The sequence below is a fragment of the Osmerus mordax genome, chromosome 24 (assembly GCF_038355195.1).
Source record: "Osmerus mordax isolate fOsmMor3 chromosome 24, fOsmMor3.pri, whole genome shotgun sequence".
Classification (NCBI taxonomy): Eukaryota; Metazoa; Chordata; class Actinopteri; order Osmeriformes; family Osmeridae; genus Osmerus; species Osmerus mordax.
The window spans coordinates 9,165,963-9,174,340 of NC_090073.1; positions in this window are offsets into that span (position 1 = coordinate 9,165,963).

The following is an 8,378-nucleotide window of genomic DNA, read 5'->3' on the forward strand; positions in this document are numbered from 1 at the left end:
CCTCTGTTGAATCACTGCTTTCAATCACTGCACGAGCTTTGTTCAGGGAGAGCAGACAGAGCGCGAGAGCCGTGGGCTTGTTCAATATGCGCCTGTCGGGTGCGCTCTTGTGTGTCTCGATGACTGGACACAAAACATTAAATTTACGGAATTGTTGCTTTAAGACCTTCAGTGCACGGATGCAATCAATTTGAAGACTCTCAATACAACGCTTGCTATGCATAGACCTAATATAAAAATGTTTTGTTTTTTACCATATTGCATCAGAACCGTGCTCTTTAACCAAACTAATTGAATTGAGCAGATAAATGAATTAAATCTCTTTATTCGTTTAATAATAGTTGATATACTATTCTGCAGTAAAATATTTTTTAAATTAAACTTTTAGCCTTTAAGTTAGCAAATTTGAATGACAAGTATATCTTAAATGTCATGAACAATTGACAAACCACAGCACTCGCGTTCAGGATTCCCATTTGTAAGGAAAATAATTTCAAAAGGTGGTTAACTACATCATTCATAAATAGGCTACCAAATGCTGCCGAACTGCTAGCCCAACTCAAACATAGCCTATTTGAATTATTTTCCCCAAATAGTCACATTCTCACATCAAACAAGCATTGGGATGAAACTGACTTATCAGGCTCATTAGGCTAAGCAGATTATAACATTTTTAAATACATTTTCTGATATGCTTAACAAACGTATCATCAAACCTCACTTGTGTTTACCGAGATTCAAACACACTCTTCGCGTGACTATATTTGACTACAGAAAAGTTTAAAGAGCCTCGAAAGTTGGCTTGCTGGATGCTACGCTTAGTTGAAGCATCAGGAATCAACGGCGGCTTTTTACACCAATAGAGAGCATCCATTTCAACAATCGGTACCCCATATGTCAGTGTGGCCCCTCCTCCCTCAGCTCTATCCTGAGAGAGGGACACATTCATGCTCCAGGACAGTGAATCAGTTTCGCAAGATCCTCGTCCTCTCCTTATGCGCGAAAGGGTCATTCAAGTGTTTTATCAAATTTGGACAACTATCGTTGGAGCATATTTGCCTGCTTATCTATCTGACAAGCTTCGGGTTGCATGAAATTGTTGGCAACCAAACAGGTGATCTTCTGCGGGCGAACATACACTGGAAATAACCTTATACGCTTGGACGATGATTGCAGTGCAAGATAACATGTTGACTTCGAAACATTGGTAACAAGTTTGCAGGATACAAGATCGTGGAAAAAACACCTTGCTTAAATTTAACTTCTCAGTCCTCATTCCAAGCGCTCTCAAAGGAGAGACAGCATCTTCGAACGGACCCACCAATATTTTACCATAAAGTGGTGTCGCTTTCCAATTTATTCTGAATTTAAGCAAATACATGAAATAGCCGATATAGGAAACGTTGGTTTGAAATATATTTTAAATGTTCGGGATCCAGGAGCACCTTATAAGGGAAGTTAGCGGATTAAAAGACAGAACTCTCGGTGAAGGGATGGATTCGGTCCGGTCTTGGGTTCGTAATGTCGGAGTTGTGGATGCCAACGTAGCGGCTCAAAGGTATGTGTCTTTACTTTGAATAACTTGTTTTTTCTCGTTGCAGTTTCATATTGTATAGAGGACAACTAGGCAATTAGTCTGTCCCAATTAGCTAAAGTGATATAAATAGCAATAGTCTAACAGCACAGATAGTTTAATGGTAGACAAATATTCATCATCGGATTAGTAAAAATATAAACATGTGAATGCCTTTTCTTATTCTGAACGTGATATAGCGGTGCCTTCTCCAAGGAATCATCTTCATATGTTGGTCTATTGATTTGACTGTAGGTGCTGATCAATACAAAATATGACAAGAGATCCAATTCCAGTCATAAGATACGTTTTAAATGATTCTGCCAGAGTCCGTATTCTAAACTTATTAAACCATCTTTGAATGCAACAATTAAGCAACAGGTTGCAACTCGTGAGAAATGGCCCGGCCATAAAGTTAGTATTGTCCGGGAGTGAAGAGTTGCTCCAGCGGCGCGTGCTTTGTGTGTGTTGAGAGGTGCTGGAGCTCACCGTCTTTAGCAGGGGTTGTCAGTGTCAAGAGCCGCAAGAAAGAGATTAAACCAAACAGCACAGTGAAGTGAAACACGACGTTAGTCGACCTCCAGAGTCAAATGTATCTCCGTGAGGACCCGAGAGAATCCGCCAGGACTCCGTGAGAATTACAATACGGAGTATTGCCGTAGGCTATAGTTTGTGCTTAAGTTGACTTGTTTATTTGTGCTGAAATCAAGTTTTAATCGTCCTCAACATGGTGGCAAATAATATAGGCAAATATTCATTTAACCTTTTAAAAATAAAATATAGGCCTAGACCATATGTTTAACAACACACACGCTTACATTTTTAAACAAGAGGGTTCTGTTTCACCGACAGAGATAGCCTAAATACATACTGGTTATGATGTGAGATACAATTGTTAAGCCTTCAGCAACTAAAATAAACTATTTAAAAAAGAATCAAAATAAATGACAGGCTACATTCATTTGTCTGGGTATTTGGATCGAATGTGATTAATAAAATACTTAATTCGATCCTGCTGGACTGGTCACCTTAAAGAATTGTTTGATAACTTGCTAGATCTCAAACAGGGACACCAACATCTGGTGTCTTGCACAAGAAGGCACGCAATTGAAGATCTCAGCCGTTTCTTCGGCATATCTAATCTAACCTACATGCCACTTATTCTGCTACAATCAAATTATATTATTTATTTTTGGATAAACACCAAATTAATATGAAAATCGAATTTTTAATTAATCTTTGTTTTTATTTGAGCCCGATTCGGTGTACGGTTGTGAAGTAGGCCTAGTTCATTTGAACGAACTTTTAAAAATCTTATCTTGTTGGCTTTCAATTGCAATCAATATTGTCTTATTAATTAGCTAGGCCTAAAGCATACATTTCCAGATTTAGTAAGATCGTATAATATTGCTAATGGTAGTCAACATTTGTAGGCGATATTGTGTAGCCTCGTAGGCTATGGTTCGGAATCGGAACAAGCCTAACTTCCTATGACCTATCATGACAAACATTTTGGGTACCGAGGAAAAAATCATAAGTTCGTATAGGCTAGTGTATTTGCTTTGTTGGTCATGCAAACGAAAAAAAAAATAGCCTGAATAAACAAAAAATATTACGTTTTTAGGCCTGTACAGACAATTTGTTTTCTGTTAACAGAACTGTACAGTAGCCTACAGTTTATCATGTAAACATCTTTCGGATAAAACCAAATTCCTCTTCCTGGACCTCAATCAGTTCACCTAATAGTGTCACCACTTCCTGTATTGGGTGAGACGCTTATCATGATTAAACTCACTTTATGGAGACGTTTTTTCACGTTGCTGGCCAGAGTCTTCGGCGTGTTTATAAGTGTGGTTGCTACAGTGTGATGTGTTTAGCTCATGTTTTCCCCCCGTCTTTTCCCAGTGGAGTAGCTCTCTCCAGGGGCACACTTTGAGAAGCAACCCCCGTCAAACCTCCGCAAATCCAACTTCTTCCACTACGTCCTGGCCCCTCTACGACAGACACGGCCAACCCGTGGAGGTGGAGAGGACCGCCTTCGTGGACTTTGTAGAGCACGACAAGGTGCGTGTGTTCGTTTACGAATCTTGCTTGCGCGCGTGTGTGTGTGAGGCAACGCCAGTGATTGAGCGTGCGTTGAATTTCTCATCGTTTGAAGGGTACGTGGCTTCTACTTCGCCTCTGTGATTATAATAATTCTGTCAAAAAAACAAACACACTACACCCAAAACATTTCAGGATAATACTAGATAGCCCACAACGTGGAGCCTGTTAACTTGACCTCCCCTGGCTCCTCTGTAAAGCAAAGCAGATTGAACAGCTGACAGCGACGTGTTTACACAAGCTGTACTTTCAGTAAGACGATGATGTGCAATTGAAAAAGAATACCTAATGACTAATTAGCAGCCTGCCTCATTAGCAGGACATCACTAGGTTTTAAAAATGCAAATTATGCTCGCTTCTGTTAAGTTATACAGTGAGCAAATCATCAAAGTCTTCCTTCCCCCCCGCCCCCCCCCCCCGCACTAAATACTGTTGACGGCAAGGCTGGGATGAGGGGGGATTGAATTCCTTGGGTCAGACAAGGGGCCAAAATAAGGAGAGGATGAGGTGCAGAAAGGCGGTCAGACAGAGAGGGGGGAGAGGGGGAAAGAGTGTGAGAAAGAGAGAGAGAGAGAGAGAGAGAAAGAGAGAGAGAGACAGACAGACAGACAGAGAGAGAGAAAGAGAGAGAGAGAGAGAGAGAAAGAGAGAGAGACAGACAGAGAGAAAGAAAGAGAGACAGACAGAGAGACAGAGAGAGAGGGGTGGTGGTAGAGGGGTGGTGTTGGGGCCAGGGGCTGGTAGACTGGTGCCCGGTGTTGATGGATGTTTTCAGCCTTGTGGTCAAACTCTAGCGGGCGGAGTGTGAAGCTCCTGTACCAAACTGGAACCCCCCCCCCCCCCATCACCCCAGACAAGACAAGAGGACACTGTGCTGTCAACAGGAGTTCAACTGCTCTTCAGATATACAGTGGGGGGGGGGGGGGGGGGGGGGGGGGGGGGGGGGGGGGGGTGGTAGGGAGAGAGGGAGAGAGGGAGGGAGGGAGGGGTGGTAGGGTAGGGAGGGAGAGAGAGACAGAAGAGAGGGAGGTAGGGAGGGAGGGAGGGAGGGGTGGTAGGGTAGGGAGGGAGAGAGAGACAGAGAGAGAGAGGGAGGGAGGGGAGGTAGAGGTAGGGAGAGAGGGAGGGGTGGTAGGGTAGGGAGGGAGAGAGAGACAGAGAGAGAGAGGGAGGGAGGGGAGGTAGAGGTAGGGAGAGAGGGAGGGGTGATAGGGTAGGGAGGGAGATAGAGACAGAGAGAGGGAGGGAGGTAGAGTTAAGGAGAGAGGGAGGGAGGGGTTGTAGGGTAGGGAGGGAGAGAGAGACAGAGAGAGGGAGGTAGAGAGAGAGGGAGGGGAGGTAGAGGGAGGGAGGGGTGGTAGGGTAGGGAGGGAGAGAGAGACAGAGAGAGGGAGGTAGGGAGGTAGGGAGAGAGAGAGAGAGAGAGAGAGAGGGAGAGAGAGAGAGAGAGGGGGGGGGGGGGGGGATGGAGGGAGGGGGCCTCCTGCCTCCTGCCAGGGTGCAGAGTTGTGAGTGTTGCCCCCCCTGTCACACAGGGCCCAGCAACACCACAGCCTCAGAGGACATGGTTTTCTGCCTGGTTACCCTGGCATCTGTTTCTGCTTTGTAGCTCTGTGAAGGTAAAAGGGCAGCGAGGGGAAGCAAGGTTCCTCTGTGTACCTTTACGAAACACAGCAGCAGCGGATCGCCCTCTCCCTCTCTCCCTCTCTGGCTCGCTGTGCTGTCTTGATCTTTGCCTCAATCTCTCAGGTGTTCCCCCACCCCCCCCCTCCCACCCACCCACCCACCCACACACCAACACACACACACACACACCTCACACTTTTGTACCTCTTTATTAATTTCCCGGTTCTTTTTCCTGTCTTCTAATTTCTCCATCACCCCTTCGTTCTCTCCTCTTTCCCTCTTGCTCTCTCTCTCTCTTGTCTTCCGCCTCCTCTCTTCTCTCTGTGATGCTGGCCTCCTGGGTTATTGGACCACAAAGCATTCCTCTGAGACCAGTTAGAGAGAGACGGGGAAGGAGAGGGAGAGAAGGAGAGGGAGAGAAGGAGAGGTAGAACGTGTGGTGTAGCAGCTAGGGGGAAGGGGAGGGAGGAAAGGAAGTTTCTCTGTCAAGGTCGACTGCTGCTCACTCTCACGGCACTGTTGTAGTTTCCACAGACACACGCACGCTCTCACGCACACACACGCACACACATGTACTCTCACACATGCACTCCGACACGATATATAATACAAATTGATCACGGGAACTTACAATTTGACAGTAGACATAAGTGGAAGTCATCCTCTGAAAGGAGCAGCTAAATCAAGGTTAAGCACGCGGCTCAGAAGCCCAAGTCGGGGTCCGTTTGGGACCGTTTGGAGGGACGAGCGGAGGATTAGAGCAGCCTGACTGTGCTTAACTGTGCTTAGGGAAGCCCAGCTGTACTTAAGTTGTGCTTAACTGTGCCCCTGACGTGCCTGACTGCATGCCCTGCATCTGCTCATGTGTTTCTCCTTCCAAGGAGCAGACAGGAGAGAAGACCAACAACGGCACACACTACAAGCTGCAGCTCCTCTACAGCAACGGTGAGGATGCCTCCTCCTCACCTCTACTCCTCTTCTCCTCTTCTCTCCTCCTCTCCTCTCCTCCTCTCCTCCTCTTCTCTCCTCACCTCCTCCTCTTCTCTCCTCACCTCACCTCCTCTCCTCCTCTCTTCACCAGCTCATTTCTAACATCTCTCTGCCTCCCACATCCCCCTGCCTCTCTCCGCCTCCCACATCCCCCTGCCTCTCTCCACCTCCCACATCCCCTGCCCCTCTCCGCCTCCCACATCCCCCTGCCCCTCTCCGCCTCCACACCTCCCCCTGCCTCCTCTCCGCCTCCCACATCCCCCTGCCTCTCCTCCGCCTCCCCACATCCCCCTGCCTCTCTCTGCCTCCCACATCCCCCTGCCTCTCTCTGCCTCCCACATCCCCCTGCCTCTCTCTGCCTCACACATACCCCTGCCTCTCTCCGCCTCCCACATCCCCCTGCCTCTCTCCGCCTCCCACATCCCCCTGCCTCTCTCCACCTCCCACATCCCTCTGCCTCTCTCCGCCTCCCACATCCCCCTGCCTCTCTCCGCCTCCCACATCCCCCTGCCTCTCTCCGCCTCCCACATCCCCCTGCCTCTCTCTGCCTCCCACATCCCTCTGCCTCTCTCCGCCTCCCACATTCCCCCTGCCTCTCTCCACCTCCCACATCCCCCTGCCTCTCTCCGCCTCCCACATCCCTCTGCCTCTCTCCGCCTCCCACATCCCCCTGCCTCTCTCCGCCTCCCACATCCCTCTGCCTCTCTCCGCCTCCCACATCCCTCTGCTTCTCTCTGCCTCCCACATCCCCCTGCCTCTCTCTGCCTCCCACATCCCCCTGCCCCTCTCTGCCTCCACATCCCCCTGCCCCTCTCCGCCTTCCACATCCCCCTGCCCCTCTCCGCCTCCCACATCCCCCCTGCCTCTCTCCGCCTCCCACATCCCCCTGCCTCTCTCCACCTCCCACATCCCCCTGCCTCTCTCTGCCTCCCACATCCCCCTGCCTCTCTCTGCCTCCCACATCCCCCTGCCTCTCTCTGCCTCCCACATCCCCCTGCCTCTCTCTGCCTCCCACATACCCCTGCCTCTCTCCGCCTCCCACATCCCCCTGCCTCTCTCTGCCTCACACATACCCCTGCCTCTCTCCGCCTCCCACATCCCCCTGCCTCTCTCCACCTCCCACATCCCTCTGCCTCTCTCCGCCTCCCACATCCCCCTGCCTCTCTCCGCCTCCCACATCCCCTGCCTCTCTCCACCTCCCACATCCCTCTGCCTCTCTCCCGCCTCCCACATCCCCCTGCCTCTCTCCACCTCCCACATCCCTCTGCCTCTCTCCGCCTCCCACATCCCCCTGCCTCTCTCCGCCTCCCACATCCCCCTGCCTCTCTCCGCCTCCCACATCCTCTGCCTCTCTCTGCCTCCCACATCCCCCTGCCTCTCTCCGCCTCCCACATCCCCCTGCCTCTCTCCGCCTCCCCACATTCCCCCTGCCTCTCTCCGCCTCCCACATCCCCCTGCCTCTCTCTGCCTCCCACATCCCCCTGCCTCTCTCCGCCTCCCACATCCCCCTGCCTCTCTCCGCCTCCCACATCCCCCTGCCTCTCTCCGCCTCCCACATCCCTCTGCCTCTCTCCGCCTCCCACATCCCCCTGCTTCTCTCTGCTTCCTGTATCGCAGAGTGATGGTTGAGTTAGTGGAGGCTGGTACAGGGCAGCTGCTGGGGGCACGTCACCGTGGAGACGAGGGGCACAATGCCCCCCAGGGTGGCGGAGTTCCCATGAGCCCCCCCTGCCCCTTCCCTGCCATCGCCGTGGCACCCACGGTAGAATAGATAAAAGACATGCGCTGGATCATTCTACCACACACACACACACACACACACACACACACACACACACACACATGCATTTGCCTCAGTACCATTCCTCTGCTCTCCTCCCTTCCCCCATAAGGGATATCAAAGCCCACTCGATTGAGGACTTTGATGAGAGGAACTCGTTTTAAAAGCAATACTGTGCAAAGCCTCCATAGGAACAGAGATCCCTCGGATGAAACAAGCGCCCCCTGAAAAGAGTTACAAGGGGTTTCCCGGTCCCAGCAGCAGGGAAGCTGACGTTAGAGGACCGAGGTTCAGGTCCTCCAATCC